This window comes from Trichosurus vulpecula, chromosome 9 (assembly GCF_011100635.1).
Source record: "Trichosurus vulpecula isolate mTriVul1 chromosome 9, mTriVul1.pri, whole genome shotgun sequence".
NCBI lineage: Eukaryota > Metazoa > Chordata > Mammalia > Diprotodontia > Phalangeridae > Trichosurus > Trichosurus vulpecula.
In genome coordinates this window covers 14,231,872-14,251,261 of record NC_050581.1, presented here as the reverse complement: position 1 = coordinate 14,251,261, position 19,390 = coordinate 14,231,872, and the positions used below count along the sequence as shown (strand labels likewise).

General features: G+C 37.9%; 1 protein-coding gene and 1 pseudogene across 2 annotated transcripts in view; one reads left to right on the top strand and one right to left on the bottom strand.

Annotated features, from left to right (window-relative positions):
* Positions 1-19,390, bottom strand: part of AXIN1 (axin 1) — a 196,609-nt gene that overhangs the window by 138,668 nt on the left and 38,551 nt on the right. The gene's annotated exons all lie outside the window — the stretch shown is intronic.
* Positions 4,049-4,619, top strand: LOC118831053 (annotated as a pseudogene).

Below are 19,390 nucleotides of genomic sequence, written 5' to 3'. Positions count from 1 at the left end.
TTCAATAAAATAGAGGACTTTCAAGTTTTCTCAGTGAAAAGACCAGAGCTGAATAGAAAATTGGACTTTCAAACACAAGAATCAAGAGAAGCATGAAAAGGTAAATAAGAAAGAGAAATCATAAAGGACTTACTAAAGTGGAACTGTTTTGTTTACATTCCTACATGGAAAGATGATGTGTATAATTCATGAGACCTCAGTATTAGGGTAGCTGAAGAGAATATATACATATATGTATATATATATATATATATATATATGTGTGTATACACACACACACACACACACACACACACACGGCACATGGTTTTGTCACACTAGTTAGCCTTAGCAACAGTCAGTTTTGTACATGCACCTTGAGTTGCATGAGGGAGAATCCACATCCAGATCCTGAGTAGTAAAGAGGGGTGTTTTCATTCCAAAGCAGGAAAGGAAACCTAGCCTGTCTCCTAGAGCAGAAAAGTGCCACCACAAGATGGGAGAAAAGGATACCCCACAAGTAGGATAGCAAATAAGATGTGGCCACTACAATTATATCATAAGTGTATAGAGCCTAGCCCAAACATAAAGTGCCAATCCAAAAAGACTGGAAGAATGAATAAACAGAAAAGATAATGAGCTATTATAACACTCAGGATGGCTAAGACACAAACCTAGAAGAAAAATTCCAAAACAACTATACCCAAAGCCTGAAAGAAACACATAGCTTACCCACAAGATTAACTACTAAAACAAATACACTTTTTAGAGCTAAAAATTATATCATAAATGAAATGAAAGTGCAAGAGGTAAGAATTGGAAAAGAAATGAGAGCTATAGATGAGAAACTTGGAAAGTGAATTAACAGCTTAGCACAAGAAGCATGACATTTTATCTGACTCCTTGAAAATTAGAATGGACTAAGCAAAAATTAGTAACTCCACAAGAAAAGAATATTAAAACAAAGTCAAAAGAATGAAAATTAGGGGAAGCTAGGTGGCTCAGTGAGTAGAGCACTGGCCCTGGAGTCAGGAGGACCTGAGTTCGAATGAGGCCTCAGACACTTGACACATGCACTAGCTGTGTGACCTTGGGCAAGTCACTTAACCCCAATTGCCCTGCCCACCCCCCAAAAAAAGAATGAAAATTGAAGAAAATATAAAAAATACAAGGCATCTCACTTAAAAAAAAAAAAAGGCTGACCTAGAAAATAGGCAAAGAGCTAATTTAAATGTCAGTACACTAAAAAGAGTCTAGATATCATATTTCAAGAAATCATGACAGAAAACCACCCAGACATACCAGGAATAAGAGGGAAAAGTGAAAACAGAGTCAATCAACCTCTCTCTGAAAGAATTCCCAGAATGAAAACTCTTAAGGATACCACAGTCAAAATATAGAGATTACAAAGATAAATACTGCAATCAGTTAGAAAGAAAAAGTTCATATACCAAAGAACCCTAGTCAAGATCATACAAGATTTAGTAGCTACCACCATAAAAGAGGGGACAACACGGAATATGACATTTCAAAAGGCAAAAGACCTTTAACCAAGAATGACCTATTTAGCTAGCAAGATGTGAAGTGAAAAAACAGACCTTCAATGTAATATAATAACATAATGCAATATAATAGAGGCCTTCTAAATACTCCTAGAGAAAAGGCCAGAACTGCATAGAAGAAAGGAAAAGAGGAGGGGAAAGAGAAAGCATTTATATTTTACTATGTGCCAGGAACTATGTCAAGTGCTTTTTATAAATATTATCTCATTTGATGAACGGACTAGAAACTATTAAATATTAAGATAGAGAAAGTCAATACAAGAGAACAATGAGACGGGACTTTACAAGAATGAACTATTTACCTTCTAATAGAGAAGTGGGAGAAGTATCCCTTCAAAATTCTAATATCAGCAGGGGTCATATAGAGAGTCAAATAAAAGAGGGGGGCAGGAAGTAGTTTTCCTGTAAGCACTGATGATCTTACATGAAGAAAGGAAAAATAGGGGGAAAAGGGAAGGGGCAGGGGAGCAGATGGAACTACCACATACAAAAAAAAGGTATATTTTAACTATATTAAAATATTTCTGCATAACAAAAAAACTATCATTAAAATAAGAAAAACAGGTTACAAAATAGATAATATAACATTAAAAAGTTGACATGTATAATACCTATAATATAATATTTAAGAAGCTGTTAAAAAGTTACAGTGGTAAAACCTAGTTCACAATGGATAAAACAGTCAAAAGATATAAATAATCGTTAAAAGAGGAAATAAAAAATTTTAATCATTCGGAAAAATGCTCAATCTCATTGATCAAGGAAACGCAAATGAAAATAATTTTGAGGTACAATTTCCTAGCTGTCAAACTTTCAAGAAAGAAATAAAGAAATGGAATTTAATGCTAGTGACTTTATAAAGAAACAGATATAATAATTTATTGCTGTTAAAATGAAAATGAATCTTTTTGGAAGACAATCTGGCAGTATGCAGTAAAAGTTACCAATTTCCTCATCTGCAAAATAGGGATAACATTTATACTCCTTACTTCACAAACCTGTTGTAAGGAAAACTACTACAAGAATGAGAGTTGCTTTTGTCTTCTGAATTCTGGTATTTTGTGTTTCAAGGCCCATTCCAATTCTGATATCATCTATTCTATCTTCTAAAGGCTATCGCGGCTCTGACATTCTAAGTTCTAAGCATAAATATGATTACTAAGCAAATGATTCCCAAATTCATACGTACAGTCCCTCATTGCCATCTGCCTGCTCAACATCTGTACGTCTCCTGGACGTCTGCTGGCACCTCAAAGTCAGTATGGAACAAACAGACCTCAGTATCATTTCCTCCTACACCTGCCCATTCTCAAAAATCTTCCCTAGCCATCTAGTTCATGACCTCACTTATCCTTGACTCATCCCCTTCCCTAACCCCCGTATATAAGTAGATGAGAAACTGTGTCACTTCTATCACCAATCACATTTGCTTTCTTATTTCCACTCATACAGACACCACTCTTTCAGAACTTGCCTGAACTAACAACTGCCAGCAACTACAAGAGATCAGTTGGTATAACAAATATTTCCCCTCCAATCTCTTCTCCATATAGCTGACAAAATGATATTCCTAAAATATGATCTGACCGTGTCACTTCTCTGCTCAATAACTCTAGACTTGCTAATGTAACAACACAGAACCACCAGAATCCTAGTTCCTAGACTCCCAATACGGCATGGTCACACAGTCTTTTGGGGTTAACACTTTAACAGATAGCTGATAAATGAAATGCAGAAAAATGTATCAATGCCTACTGAATGCGTGTTGATATTTAGTTTCTTAATTCCTTAGGGATGAAGTGCAAATTCCATTTTGGAAATTAAAAGCCCTTTACATCCTGGCTCAAAAATACCTTTCCGGTTTTATTATGTTATTTCCCTTCACAAAAACTGTGAGCCAGTCAAATTAGCCTTTTCCCTGTTTTTCACACAAGGTACTTCATCTCCCATCTCCACACCAGCTGTTCCCCATATCTAGAATTCACTCCCTCCCCCAATTTGCCTCTTAGAATCCTTTATTTCCTTCAAAGTTGACTTGAGTTAACTATATTAAATCATTCCTTCCAGTTATAGTGTTCTTCCCACTTGCCTCAAGAAAAGTACTTGGAATTTATTTTTATATACTTTTGTATGTATTTATATGTGTATACATCTTCTTTATTGAATGATTTAAGTTCTACGAGGGTAAAGGCTATTTAATTTTTGCCTTAGTATCCTCACAACCTAATTCAGCATCTAGCACTTGGTAAATGCTCAGTGAAGACTACCTATTTCTACAGACCATGATGTGTAGATGAATAACCAAGTGAACTGAATTATCAGTACATATGTTGTGGACAGGCAATGCCAACTGGATAGTGAGCTGAGCTCAAAATTTAATGGGAAGAAGAGTGGGCTAGATTACATTTGAGAAAGTAAGGAAAGATGGGGGGAGGGGGGAATAACCAGATTCTCTCTCCTCTATATACCGCCCCCTGTTCCCACTGGTACCGACTCTGATCAGTGCTATTACGCTGGCTGTGATGTCCAAGAGAGGAAAGTAGCAGCCACCAGACCCCAAGGAAAATGGCGATGAGGAGAGTGGGACCCACTGCTGATCCACCTAGCCTCCTGGGCCCTCCCCCCATAGCCAATGGGAAGTTTGGTGGCCCTGATCCAGGCTTCCACAGAGGCCCTCAGGGCTTAAGGGGACCAGTGATTCCAGCATTCCTGAGCCTCCCACTTCCTTTCTGGGGAGGATGCCTAATGAGAGGGGGCCCAGGACCCAGGCCTCGATCATACCTACATAGCCATTGGGCCTATGCAGATCCAGAACCTAGGTAAGGAACAGGCTATGGGGACCATGTCAAGAATGGTCCTCCCAATGGATGGAGAAACCTTGGAGGGGACAGTAGTCACCATCCATCTAAGAACATCCCCTGGCCTAAGAACACCCCTCAATTCAAGGATGCAGTCCAGGAAAGTGAGAGAACAGATAAATCCAACTTCCCTGTCTGCAGACACTTCTCAAAGGGCCACTGTCACTATGAGGATCTTTGTGCCTTCTACCACCCAGGAGTGAATAGACCTCCACTGTAAAACTGTGCCTTTCACCAGTCAGGCTCCAGTGGACCTTTTCTATCCGGAAAGTCCACTGTCCTGTTCTTTACTGGCTTTCCTGAAGTGTTTCTGCCCAACACCTCTGTCCGAGGAAGGAGCCTGAGCCTGATCCTCTCCCTCCCCTACCTGGGGCTCTGGGAAGATGGGTGGGGGGAGTGTCAGGGGAGGTTTTTAAAGAATAATGTTTTATTGATACTTTTGGTTTTTACACCACCATCCCTTCCCAGTAACACCCTCCCCTCCCCCAACCCTGTCTTATAACAAAGGAAATCACTTACACAAACTATCAGATGGACCACATCTCACAGTATACGCAGCATTCCACATCAGTAGTGGTCTGGGAAGTTTTTCAATCATTGATCTGCATCATTTACCTTTTTCCCTGTTAGAGGGGGAGGGTGGGGGGGGTGATATAATTTCAATGCTGTATCCCTTTATTCTTCTTTCCCAATAAATGACTTTCTCCTGACAAGTTGCAATGGAAACCTAATTGGTGCTGTACACACAATTTGCTCCCTTCAAGTGTTACTTGTGGTTCTTGTGAGCCCTGGATAGTTTTGAAAAAGGACATCATCTTGATTCCATTTATGTCTTTTAGTGGTGCCCTCTAACCCCTCCCTTACCTTCAGCAATAGGAGAGCTGAGAAATGCCCTTTAGCAAGATACCCTATGGTTCACCTGATTTCTCCCTCTCCCCAAGTCATTCTGAGTGTGAAATAGTGAGTGGTCCCAACTTTTGCTTCCCTCCCTCCTGTCAGCTGGATTCTGTGAAATCTCCACCAAGTATAGATCTCTGGGCAATGCAATTACCCTTTCTCACTGGGAGGGGCTTAGAGGATACTACTGCCTTCTACCCTTTCCCTTACCTTTACCCCAGTGTAGATTTTCTGTGAAAACAGATAAAATTTTGTGAGTAGGGCTGGGAGAAAGATTAGGAAATGTGGGGAAAGGGAGGGACTGGAGCCATGACTGGTTGAAGAGTCTTTGTTTTAGCTTTTTTTAAAGTAATAAACTCAGAGGAAACGTTTTATTTAATCCTGGTATTCCTGCAGTTTTAGTGTATGAGGATCATAGTGTATTCTAGAATAGGCTAAAATGCAAACTCCTCCGTCCAGCACTTAAACCTTTGTACTCTGGCTCCAGCCTATTTTTTTCAGGCATATTTCCTGAGTGGAATGCTAAAATAGTGAAGCCCCCCATCAGCATGGGAAAAGACCTTACCTCTCCTACCATCTACCCCCCCCACCCTGCACCCCCTCCAATATTTTTAGAAATTACATCAGTAGACAAACACCTGCAAGGTCCTGTTTATCTAGCTGTTATTCCCTTTTTGCTGAATACCGGTCTCACGCCTGTCTTTTTGTTCTTTGTTCTCTGTTGCTCGGAAAAGATTCTGCGTTTAGAATGTGAGTTCCAAACCCAGTCAATGGGAAGAGGAGGCCATGGGGAGGGTGGGGGGAACTCTGCATTAGGGTCTATATAACTTACTTTGAGCTGTATGCAACACACACACATGTGCTGGCATCACCTTGGGCCACACTGAAGTGTGTCCTTTCTCATGAGAAAGCAATAAATTCCTTTTTGCCTTTTCTTAAGAACGGTCTCTATTTTTAATGTGAGTAGTGGTCTCTGACCCACACATTTCCCATTACTTTTAAGCACTCTTGGGTTTCATCCCCAACTGGCCTATTTGCTAGACATGACATTTCCTGCTTCTGTACCTTATCCCCATGCCCGGAATGCTCATCCTCCTCACCTTTACTTCTTGGAATCTCTAACTCTTAAAGGCTCAGGTCCCATAAGACACCTACACGAGTCTTTTCCTGATCTCTCCAGTTGTTGGACTTCATCCTAATTCCTTTGTATATACTTATCTATATTCGTGTTGTTGTATCTTTCCTTTTCCCCTGTAGTAGAATGTAAGCTCAAGGGCAGAGACTTGTTTTTGTCCCAGTGTGTCCCTGTTGCTGAGTACAGTGGCTTGCACATGGCAAATAAATTCTTTATTTGAGTTATATTGAAGAAAAAAGATTTGGGGGAGGGGCTTTTTTTTTTTAGCACCAATAACTTTCTGGTAAAGTTATATGGCTAGCAAATAATTAAATAGTTCAGGGGAAAAATAATGAGGGCATGCCCTAGGGCAGTAAGCAATCATAATAAAAAGGAGTTTAAAGTCATAAGAATATTATGGCATTAGAATCAAAAGGGCTTGGCAATGAATGGGGGCAGGTGGGGGTAGACAAGAGAGAGAAAAAAGACAAAAATGACCTTAGTTTCAAACCTGAGTGAGGGGAAAAACAAAGTTCACCTTGTCTCACCCCTTCATTACAGAGATCAAACACCAAGATCTAGGCTTACTTAAATGACTTGCCCAACATTACAATATAGAACAATAGCACAATATAGAATTACAATATAGAACCACTAGAATCCAAGTACCCAGACTCCCCCCTTACAGCAAGGTTGCACAATCTTTGGGATTTAACATTTTAATAAATATCCACTGAACAAAATACAAAATGCAAAACTGCAACATATCAATATCTACTGTGCTTGTCAATGTCTGGGTTTAAAATGAAAAATTCTAGGCTGAACAAGTTGTGGCATTTGAATGTAATAGAATACTATTGTGCTATAAGAAATGATGAGCAGGCAGACTTCTGAAAAACCTGGAAAGACTAACATGAACTGATGCTGAGTGAAGTGAGCAGAACCAGGAGAACAATGTACACAGAAACAGCCACAATATACAATGACTAACTTTGATAGACTTATCTCTTCTTAGCAATGCAAGGATCCAAGACAACTCCAAAGGGCTCAAGATGGAAAATGCTACTACGAAAAACTACTAGAAAAAGAACTACAGAGTCTGAATGCAGATTGAAGCATATTATTTGCTCCCTTTTTTTTCTTTTGTTTGTTTCTTCTTTCTTGTGGTTTCTCTCATTGGTTCGAATTCTTCTTTACAACATGACTAATGTGAAAATAGATTCAATATGAATGTATATGTAGAGCCTATATCAAATTACATGCTGTCTTGGGGTATGAGGAGGGGAGAGATGGGGAGAAAATTTGGAACTCAAAATCTTATAGAAGTCACTGTTGAAAAGTAAAAATAAATAAAATTTCTTAAAAAATGAAGAATTCTAGTTAAAATGTTATTATTTTTATTTGCCGAGTGCCAGTAAATATAACCCAGATTTAGAAAATTATTTGCCAAGTTCTAAACAAAAAACAGCTGAAGCTGAAATGCTTTAATTTTGCAAGCAGTTAAAATGATATTTCACCATCCTTTTCAATCTCCCTAAATTCCAAAGATGTCAGTGCAATGCGAGTGCAAATGACACCCCTGTAACAGGGTATCCTAACCAGTTCAACAGTTGTCTCTTAGTTGCCTTCCAATATCTTACTGGGAAACAAAAGTCAAGTTCTCCCTTACTAGTAAATTGTTCCCTTGTTCATCTCAGTAAGACATATTTCATTATATAATCACTGTACAACCTTTCAAAATATTTCTATGAATCAAAACAGGGAGATAGCATTTGATCATCTGTATAATGAGGGGGGTGGGGTAAGATCCTCTTTAGGTTCGCTTCCCAGTTCTAATGTTCTGAGTCTTTGAGAAAATCTGAGGAGAGCATTCTGATAGCATTTGATCATCTGTATAATGAGGGGGGTGGGGTAAGATCCTCTTTAGGTTCGCTTCCCAGTTCTAATGTTCTGAGTCTTTGAGAAAATCTGAGGAGAGCATTCTGATCTAGGCCTATGCCACTAAATGTTGTCAAATTAAGTTAACTTTCATAATTCAAGATATAATCAGATACTTTTATCAAGATCTCCTTCCAGCTGGCTACCTTTTAATAATTTTTTCACTATACCCTACTTTAGATATATAACATTAAAACAACATTTTATATACACACTAAGAGTTGCTTTACTAGAACTCTTCAAAGTTTTGTAAAAATGAATTATTTTATGATAACTTACAAGGTTTTTAAACACTTCATAAGCAATCACACATCTTCATAAAAGAAGAATATTTCTTGAAGCAGCTGAGCACTAAAGAGGGTAACCTAAAGCTCAAATAACAAATTAGCCTAGCAGACATGAAAAATACAGTCATGTTTGGCTCAAAAGATTCCTCAATTGACGAGCTCCTGAAGCTTTCATCAGGAAGTAGGAGAAACTAGATCAAGGTAATCCTCAGGAGTTCTAAAATGCTTCGGGCACCTTCAGGATGCTTTAAATTCAATCAGGATCCTCTCAGTTTTCCCACGGGCAGGAAATGCAGGAAATGACACAACCTTTCCCAAACCTTCTTAAACATCCAAGGCACAACTGTCAAGCCCATGTTAGGAGTCCAAGTCCTGGGTCCTCCAAAATAAAGTGGCACCACAGGTGATGGTACTGAGCTACAGAATACAACTAGTGTCTAGCTGAGTATCCTTTGTAGGACATTCATTTGTTATTCAAGTTCAGCTCCTCAATAAAAAAAATAAGGAAAAAAATAATCACAACTGGTATTTATACAGCATTTTAAGTTTGCAAAGAATATTATTTTAATTCAATAAACATTTGGTTGTTTGGACAGCAGTATGGCAGCACTCTGTACTATAATACAGCTGAGTCAGAGAAATGTGGAACAGAGGCACACACATATAAGGCTGTGTGACACTTCACAAAGCATGAGGAGGGAAAGAGATCAGCATCCATCTGGGGCCAGTTCTGCCCCCAAGAAGGAAGAAAGTGAGGCCCAAGAAATGTGAATTGTCCAGAAACATAAACTGCCTGGAAGGAAACCAAGATGGCTTCCAGCTCTAGTCTCCAGGGAAACCATGATGAAAGGAGAGGTTAGAAAGTGAGCAAAAAGGGAATATAAGGAAAAAAATATAGAAACTACCAAAACTGTCAGGAAGAATGGATAAACCAACAGGGTAGGAAGATTTTAATAGAAGAAGGGAATAAGGCCTCCAAATCAGCTAAAAGAGTCCAGACATATATGAATAAATAATGTAAGACAAAGGAAAATGAATCAACACTTGATGAGGCCAAGAGAATAAGGAACTATAGTAGGATATTCCTGAATGACAGAAAAGACAAAATAAGAATTCTGAAAGCAAAATTTATGAGCTGCACAACAGAAAAACTTGGCAGAATAGAAAAACTTGAATCCACAGAGGCAAGTCTCATCAAAGTGATAAAAGAGAAAATAACTGATTAGAACTGCAAATACACAAAAGTGAAGGACAATCTGAAAGAAGAGTAGCAAAAAAAAAAAATTAACAGTAAAAGAAAACATGATTTTCATATGAGCCAAACATATTGTGATCATCTTCTACCAGCTCCACTCTGGACTAGATTCCATCATGATCATGCCCCAAGGATCCTCATCACCAGAAAATTCATCATCTTTTGAGATTACATCAGACTTTATATTCACAACCCTCTTAGTACTCTAGTTTTCATTTAAACTATTTCAAATGAATTACTTCACTTTCTTTGGCTCCTACTGCTCAGCTTAGGTCCTTCTTTCCTTTCTCATATGTCATAATTTATCTATCCATCTATCTACCTATCTTGAAGACCCAAAGATCATCCATTCCTTCCCAGGCCACCATCAGTTATCTTGACTTTTGTCTTGCCACTGGACTTTGATAACTCTGGAAGAGACAGTGAAGCTGACTACTTTGCACAACTCTGCCTCACTTAAATCCAATTCAAACACAAGTCAAGACATTACCCTTGATGTCACTGGTCCTCTTCAGAAAGGAAAGGAAACAACAGCACTCTCTGCCCCTCAGATTGGAGATCTGGAATGAGGAGCAAAGGACTCCTCCCAAATCCTTTATTTAAAGAAGGCTCCCGGGCCAGCCAACACTTCATGTCCCCCCAGCTACACTACTTGGACTGGATTCCAACATACCTCCACACCAGACATGGGTACCTTCTTCATCCTCATCCTCACTTTTCAGCTTCCTTTGGTATTCTGTCTTCCCTCCTTAGATTGTAAATTGTTTAAGGGCAGGCACCATCATCTTTTTTTTATTTCCAGATTTAGCACCATGCCTGACATGTAGTAGGCGTTTATTAAGTATTTACTGACTATCTCAAAGACAAGATGAGCAGAGACAATAAGAACTATATATCTCCCAGAGGAATATAATGAGTTTAAAAAAAACTTGAACATCCATAATGCAAGAAATAATCAAAGAAAACTGTCCAGACATTCTGAACACAGTTAAAAAAAAAGTACCAATCAAACAAATCCATAGACTGCTTCCAAAAAAAAGCTTATCCTAAAAACTCAAAGACGTACAGTGGCTAAATTTAACAATCCAACAAACAGCAAATTCTGCAAACAAATAAAAAAATTCTAACAATAAAAGACTATTTTGTACCCAGTAGAAATTACAGAATGGAATAATTTGTTTTGAAGAGCAAAGGAACTTAAGAAGTCACCTGAGATGGCATAATCTGCCAACCTAAGCCTAGCCATTAATGAAAAAATAGATAAATGTTCAATTGTTTTAAAGAGACATTTTAAAAAGCATTCCTAGAAAGACAATCAGCTCTGAAGAAAATATATGCTTTTCAAACACCCAAGATGAGGCAAAGAAACAGAACAACCAAGGACAACTACAAAATAACAATAGAGAGACCAGGACAGAAAACCAAGTTAAAAAAACAGCAAACAAGGTGAAATAACAACAAAATCAGAAAAAAAAAAACTTATCAGCTACCGTTATGCATAGTTATATGTTAACAAAAGAACACACAAACACACAAAGAAGAATAATTTCAAAAATGTAAAATACCTATACTAGAAGAACAAATAGAGATCTTAAATAATCTAACTCCATAAAAAGAGAAAGAACTGCCTATAACTACCAAATGGGAGAAAAATCCTGGTCCTGATGAATTCACAGATTCTATTAAATTTTCAAAGAATAATTAGCACTAATAGTATGCAAATTACTCTCAAAAATTGAGAAAGCAATCTACCAGATTTTCCTTTTATGAGACAAATATAGTAATACTACTAAACTAGGGAAGTAGCCCAAGATCATTAATGAATATTGAAAAATTTTGAATAAAATCCTGTCAGATTAAAGTGATTCATCCAAGAAATCATTCTTCATGACCAGTTGGATTTATATGAGAGGAAAGAAGGATTTAACATTAGGAAAACACAATTAATCATACTGAAAAGAAAAACATTCTAAACCACATGATTATCAATAGATATGGAAAAAGTCTTTGACAAGTAAAATGTTAATTTGTTAAACAACAACAACAACAACAACAACAACAACAGTTCTACAAAGTACAGGTACAGAAGGATCCTTTTTAAACATAAAAAAGTACGTATCTAAAGCCAAAAGTAAGCACCATATGCAATGGAGATACACTGCAGATATCCCTTCCACATCACAACATTTCCCATCACAGTTTTGCTATATCGTGGAGCAACACGAGAAATCAAATGGGAATTTAGGGGGAACTTCGCAGAAGCTGGAGACAACAAACAAAGATCAGATGACACAGAATAACTTCAGAAACTCAGAAATGCATAAAATACATGTATAGTATTGCATAATATCAACCCAAATTTTACACAAGTTACTGTAAACGCCCCATAAAAGAAAAAGAAAAAATTCAGACTTCTTTGGTACAAAGAGAGGGCTAAAATATTTTAAGTGGATTTTCCCAGATCACCAGGGCAACCATGCCCCTAACCCTCACAATGTAGAAGAGATGACTGTAGAACCTTTCCCAATAAATAGAAGAGTAAAGCAAGGATACTCACTCTCCTACTATTATTTTATATAGTTCTAGGAATGCTAGCAATAGCAAAAAGACAAGGGAAAGATACTATAGGCATAAAGATTGATAAAGATAGGTAAAACTATCTGTGTTTGTTGATGATATGATCGCTGACTTAGAAAATCAGTAAAAATACCAGCGGAGACAATTAATGGCTTGGTTTCAGGATACAGATTTTAACCTCAAAAATCAACGTTTCTATATAATAACAAAATCTGAAATGCAATGATAAAAAGGGAAATCTCATTCCAAATCACTACGAAATGCATAAAGCATCTGAGGATCAATCTACCAAAGCACATAAAATGCTTGTATAGATGGAATTACAAGTGCTCCTTAAAGAAATGAAGAACTAAAATAGCTAAGAGGAATTCAATGTTCATGGTGGGGCAATGCCAACATAATAAAAATAATAATAGTACCAAAGCTATAGTTTTATAACTTTTTGTAGTATAATTTATAGTTTTAATGTTATACCAATCAAGCTATCAAAGGGATACTTTACAGTACTTGATAAAATAATGACAAAATTCACTGAGAAAAATAAAAGATCTAGAATTATTAAGCACTGATTTTCAAAAGAGTTTGAATTACAAATTTTCTCCCCATTTCTGCCCTCCCCTCCACTCCAAGATGGCATATATTCTGATTGCCCCGTTCCCCAGTCAGCCCTCCCTTCTGTCACCCCACTCCCCTCCCATCCCCTTTTCCCTTACTTTCTTGTAGGGCAAGATAAATTTCTATGCCCCATTGCCTGTGTATCTTATTTCCTAGTTGCATGCAAAAACTTTTTTTTGAACATCTGTTTTCAAAACTTTGAGTTCCAAATTGTCTCCCCTCTTCCCTCCCCACCCACCCACCCTCCCTAAGAAGACAAGCAATTCAACATGCATATCATTATGCAAAACCCTTCTACAATACTCATGTTGTGAAAGAATAACTATATTTTGCTCCTTCCTATACAGTCCCCCTTTATTCAGTTTTCTCCCTTAACCGTGTCCCTTTTCAAAAGTGTTTGCTTTTGATTACCTCCTCCCCCTATCTGCCCTCCCATCTATCATCTCCCCTTTTTTATCTTCTTCCTCATTCTTTCCTGTGGGATAAGATACCCAAATGAGTGTGTATGTTATTCCCTCCTCAGGTCAAATCCAATGAGAGCAAGATTCACTCATTCCCCCTCACCTGTCCCCTCTTCCCTTCCTATAGAACTGCTTTTTCTTGCCACTTTTATGCAAGATAATTTAACCCATTGTATCTCTCCCTTGATCCCTCTCTCAATATATTCCTCTCTCATCCCTTAATTTGATTTTAATTTTAGATACAATCCCTTCATATTCAACTCACCCTTTGCCCTCTGTCTATATATATGCATATATATGTATATTCCCTTCAGCTACTCTAATACTGAGGTCTCATGAATTACACACATCTTTCTATGTAGGAATGTAAACAAAACAGTTCCACTTTAGTAAGTCCCTTGTGATTTCTCTTTCTTGTTTACCTTTTCATGCTTCTCTTGATTCTTGTGTTTGAAAGTTGAATTTTCTATTCAGCTCTGGTCTTTTCACTGAGAAAGCTTGAAAATCCTCTATTTTATTGAACGTCCATATTTTGCCTTGGAGCATGATACTCAGTTTTGCTGGGTAGGTGATTCATGGTTTTAATCCTAGCTCCATTGACCTCCGGAATAGCATATTCCAAGCCCTTCCATCCTTTAATGTAGAAACTGCTAGATCTTGTATTATCCTGATTGTGTTTCCACAATACTCAAATTGTTTCTTTCCGGATGCTTGCAATATTTTCTCCTTCATCTGGGAGCTCTGGAATTTGGCAACAATATTCCTAGGAGTTTTCTTTTTGAGATCTTTGTCAGGAGGAGATTGACAGATTCTTCCAATTTCTATTTTACCCTCTGGCTCTAGAATATCAGGGCAGTTCTCCTTGATAATTTCTTGAAAGATGACGTCTAAGCTCTGTTTTTGATCATGGCTTTCAGGTAGTCCAATAATTTTAAAATTATCTCTCCTGGATCTATTCTCCAGGTCAGTGGTTTTTCCAATGAGATAGTTGACATTGTCTTCCATTTTTTCATTCCTTTGGTTCTGTTGTATAATATCTTGATTTCTCATCAAGTCACTAGCTTCCACTTGCTCCAATCTAATTTTTAAGGTAGCATTTTCTTCACTGATCTTTCGGACCTCCTTTTCCATTTGGCTAATTCTGCCTTTCAAGGCATTCTTCTCCTCATTGGCATTTTGGAGCTCTTTTGCCATTTGAGTTAGTCTATTTTTTAAGGTGTTATTTTCTTCAGTATTTTTTGGGTCTCCTCTAGCAAGTCACTGACTTGTTTTTCATGGTTTTCTTGCAACACTCTCATTTCTCTTCCCAATTTTTCCTCTACTTCTCTAACTTGCTTTTCCAAATCCTTTTTGAGCTCTTCCATGGCCTGAGACCAGTTCATGTTTTTCTTGGAGGCTTTTGATGTAGGCTCTTTGACTTTGTTGACTTCTTCTGGCTGTACGTTTTGGTCTTCTTTGTCACCAAAGAAACAGTCTGAATCTGAGTCTGTTTTTGCTGCCTGGCCATGTTCCCTGCCAACTACTTGACCCTTGAGTTTTTCAGCAGGGTATGACTGCTTGTAGAGAGTACTCTGTGCCAAACTTGAGGGGCTGCACTGTTGTTTTCAGAGCTATTTCTATACAGTCAGCTCTGCCACACCAGTGCTTCTCGTCCCCCAAGAACTGCCAACCCGGACCACGAGTCAGATGTTAAGCAGGCTCTGCACTCCTCCTCTGATCTGCCACTTAATTCCTCCCACCAGGTAGGCCTGGGGCCAGAAGCAACTGCAGCTGTAGTTCTGTAGGTGCACCACCCCGCTGACCCCGGGGTCGGTGATCTAACTGCGAACTCCTTTCACTCCCCACAGCTTTTCCCACTAACCTTCTCTGTTGTCTTTGGTGTTTGTGGGTTCAGAAGTCTGGTAACTGCCACAGCTCAATGATTCAGGGTACTAGGGCCTGTTCTGCCTGGCTCCTGGTCTGGTTGGTCCAGACGCGGCTCACACTGGGCTCCGCTCCCCTCCGCTCCCAGTTCTGTGCAATAGACCTTACCCAGAGACCATACAGGCTGTCCTTGGCTGGTACCCTGCTTCCCTCTGCTATTTTATGGGTTCTGCAGTTCTAGACTTTTTTCAGTCATTTTTTATAGGTTTTTGGAGGGACCTAGGGGGGAGCTCACACAAGTCCCTGCTTTCCAGCTGCCATCTTGGCTCCACTCCCCCCATCTAGTATTATTAAGACAAATAATAAAAAACCACAGACATAAAAAGGGAATAGCACTTCCAGACCTCAAGCTATATTATAAAGCAGCAAGCACCAAAACCATCTGATACTGGTTAAAGATACAAGAGATCAATTGAACAATCAGAAACAAAGGTACTTAATAACCCAAGGTTAGGTAAGGTACAAAATGAATTATTTAGGAAAGGATTCAATTGATAAAAACTGTTAGGAAAACTAGAAAGCAATAAAGTAGAAATTTGACTCAGACCAACATCTTACAGTATATTCCACAAGGAATGCATTGGATAGGTGACTTTAATATTAAAGATCATAATATTAAAAAAATAAGAGATATGTCTCTCATTAACTATAGGTAGGAGACCCATTTTTAAACAGACAAGAGACACAATTGCAGAAGATAAAATAGATAATTTTTACTACACGAAATTGAAAAGCTTCTGCATAAGTAAAATTAATGCACCAAGGTCAAGTGTGAAACTTCAAGTCAAACTTTTTGATAAGGGTTTAAATCATACACACATACATATGTGTGTGTGCATATATATACATATGTATACACATACCCCAAAAGCTATTCCCCAAAGTGCTCATAGGCTATGAACAAAGAATTCCCAAAAGAAGACTTGTAACTACTAACAACTATATGAAAGAATATTCTAAATCATTAATAAGAAAAAATACAAATCAAAACAATTCATACCCAAAATAATTCAGATCTTACTTCATACACTGCATACTGGCAAGGATAACAAAAGATGGTAAGAGTCAATGTTGGTGGAGTTGAGGGGGAAATAGGCACACTAGTGAAAGAACTGAAAGAACTACGAATCAACACAACCATTTTGAAAAGGTATTGGGAATTATGCAAATAAAGTAACTAAAATGTCCATATCCTTAGTCCTAGAGGTCCCATTACTAGGCTTATATTTCAAAAGAGGTCATTAATAAAAAGAAAGTCCTCATATACACCAAAATATTTTAAATGCTGCTTTTTGTAATAGCAAAGAATTAGAACAAATTAGATATCGAGTGACTGGGAAACAGCTAAACAAATTGTGGTATGTGAACATATAAAAATTACTGTAATGTAAGAAATGATGCATGTGAATGAATACAGAGAAGCATGGAAAGATTCACATGAACTAATTAAAAGTAAATGAAGTAATATAAGCAGAGCCAAGAAAACAACATACAAAATGAAAACAATGCCAACAGAAAGAACCACAAAAACAAAAGACTTCAATCACCAACTTATTTTCAAAAAGACAGGTAGCAGGATTCAAACTCATTTCTTCCTGACTTTAAGCATAACATTTAAGAATGAAAAAACTAAATATCATTTTTATAAGCTTATAGCTCCAGCAAAAGATTTTATGTAAAAGATATTAAAAAGAGGGTTCTGAATTATGGTAGGCATACTCAATATAAAATAAGTACTAGTTAAATACTTCCTCTTCTACTGCTGAGCAATAGCTCACTTGGTATGTTAATTTATATTAACTAATCTCAACTGGGCCCTCACTGAAGTAAGGCAATTCTTTTACTCATCCTTAACTGATTTCCTACCCTACTCCACAGATATAGGTTTGGAATACCAAAACTTTTCTCTTCACAAGTTAATTAGCTCTAGATATTTCCTCTTTTCAGAAGCTACTAGATCAACTCAATAGTTTTCCTCTCACACCCATTACACCTTAACTAGGCAGAAGCCAAAAAGGAATAAATTATTCATGTCCCAAGTTTCTTACTAATTTTCCTGTTTTGTTAGACTCGGCTATATTTTAACTTTTACCAGGTCACCGGATTGTAGGTTCATAGGTTTAGAACACAATTTTAAAGGTCATATAGTCTAATCCCTTAACTGTACAGAAGAGAAAAATGGAGCCCAGAGAGATGAAAAACTCCCCAAATCACTGAGCTACTGAGTGGCAGTACCCAGATTCAAACACCAGGTATTCTGATTCTAAAGCCAGTACTCTTTACTCTGTACCACATAGGATCCTTATCTTAAGTCTAGATGCCAAGCTAAGAATGGGCAGCCAAGGTAAAGGGCTAAAAGGTGAATGCTGGCTGGTTTTGATATTCTTATTTGAAAGAGCAAAGAGCCCTAAGCCCATAGCAGAGATAGACTGCTTAGTGAACACAGTCTTGGCCACCAGAGTAAACCTAAACAAAACTATTCTGTGAACCAGCTGCAATGCCATCTAATTGTAAACATCCCACCCACTAAGCTCAAAGGCAGAACTTTGATGGGTGGCCACAGGACAAGAATCCAGATAGAAAGTTGTTTGGTTTCTACCTAATCATTTGTCTTCTTTGGAAGGCACAACTTTACCATTATCTTAATGCATATTTTGGTACTTCATGTCAGATTAGGAAAAACAGATCACATGCACGGGAAAATAACATTATTTGAACAGCCAAGTAAAAGAATAAAAGTTATAACTAGTAAGAAAGCATTACTTGCCAATTCTTTGTGAAAGCATGAAATACAAAGCCACTTTAAGACCTAAATTAAAAAATGAAATGAAAAGACTGTCTTATCTTCATTTCTGACTGTTTAAATCCAATAAGTAACTTTCACAATTCAGTCTGAAAAAGACAGTAAATGGCTAGAGCTAATGGGCACTAGGAGTTTTATTCCAAAGTGTGTTAAAAACTTTAAAACAGAACACTTCAGAAGGTAATTGCATGATGGTTTGTCAATGGGTAGGAGCAGTTTTGAGAAAACTGGCACTGAGCAGATAATTTGCTCTTATACATCTAGCTAGAAAAGCAGAATAGAGCTTAAAAATTAAAGAAAGAAAAAAAATGTCACAGAGAGAAGTAGTGTGATATAGTAGATAGAGCACTGACTACTGAGTTAGGAAGACCTCAGGATTGGGGCTCATTTTCTACAGTCCCCTGACGCCTCTGATGAATACTGGCTATGTGACCAGGGCAAATCACTGAAACCTCATTGCTTACAGAGTTATCTCATTGGGAGCTCCCTAAACTAACCAGTGAAGTCGCAGGTATGGAACATGCATGCACACACACGTGCACACATACACACACACACACACACACATACACGCACACACTCTCACATACACTTTTTCCCCCACAGAATTTTAGGATTGGAACAAATCTCAGAAGTTACTTCATTTAGACTCATTTGTCATTTGGTTCTGTCTGACTCTTTGTCACCCATGGACCAACCTGACCAAGGAATTTTCTTGGCAAAGATACTGGAGTGTTTTGCCATTTCCTTCTCCAGTGGAGTAAGGCAAACAGAGGTTCAATGACTTGCCCAGGGTCATAAGAGCTAACAAGTGTCTGAGTTCACATTTGAACTCAGGTCTTCCTGACTCCAGGCCTAGTACTTTATCCACTTAGCCACCTGGCTGACTCTCATTTAAACTAGTACTAAAAAGGTTTTCTTACTTGAAAAAAGACTAGCCTTTGGTTGGGCCTAAAGGTCAGCACTAGAACAAGTAGGTCGTAGGGAAGCAAATTTTGGTTCAACACATACACCTTTTAAAAACTAAAGCTATCCAATAGTGGGGCCACTAGGTGGCACAGTGGTTAGAGTCAGGGCCTTGAGTCAGGAAGACTCCTCTTCCAGAGTTCAAATCTGGCCTC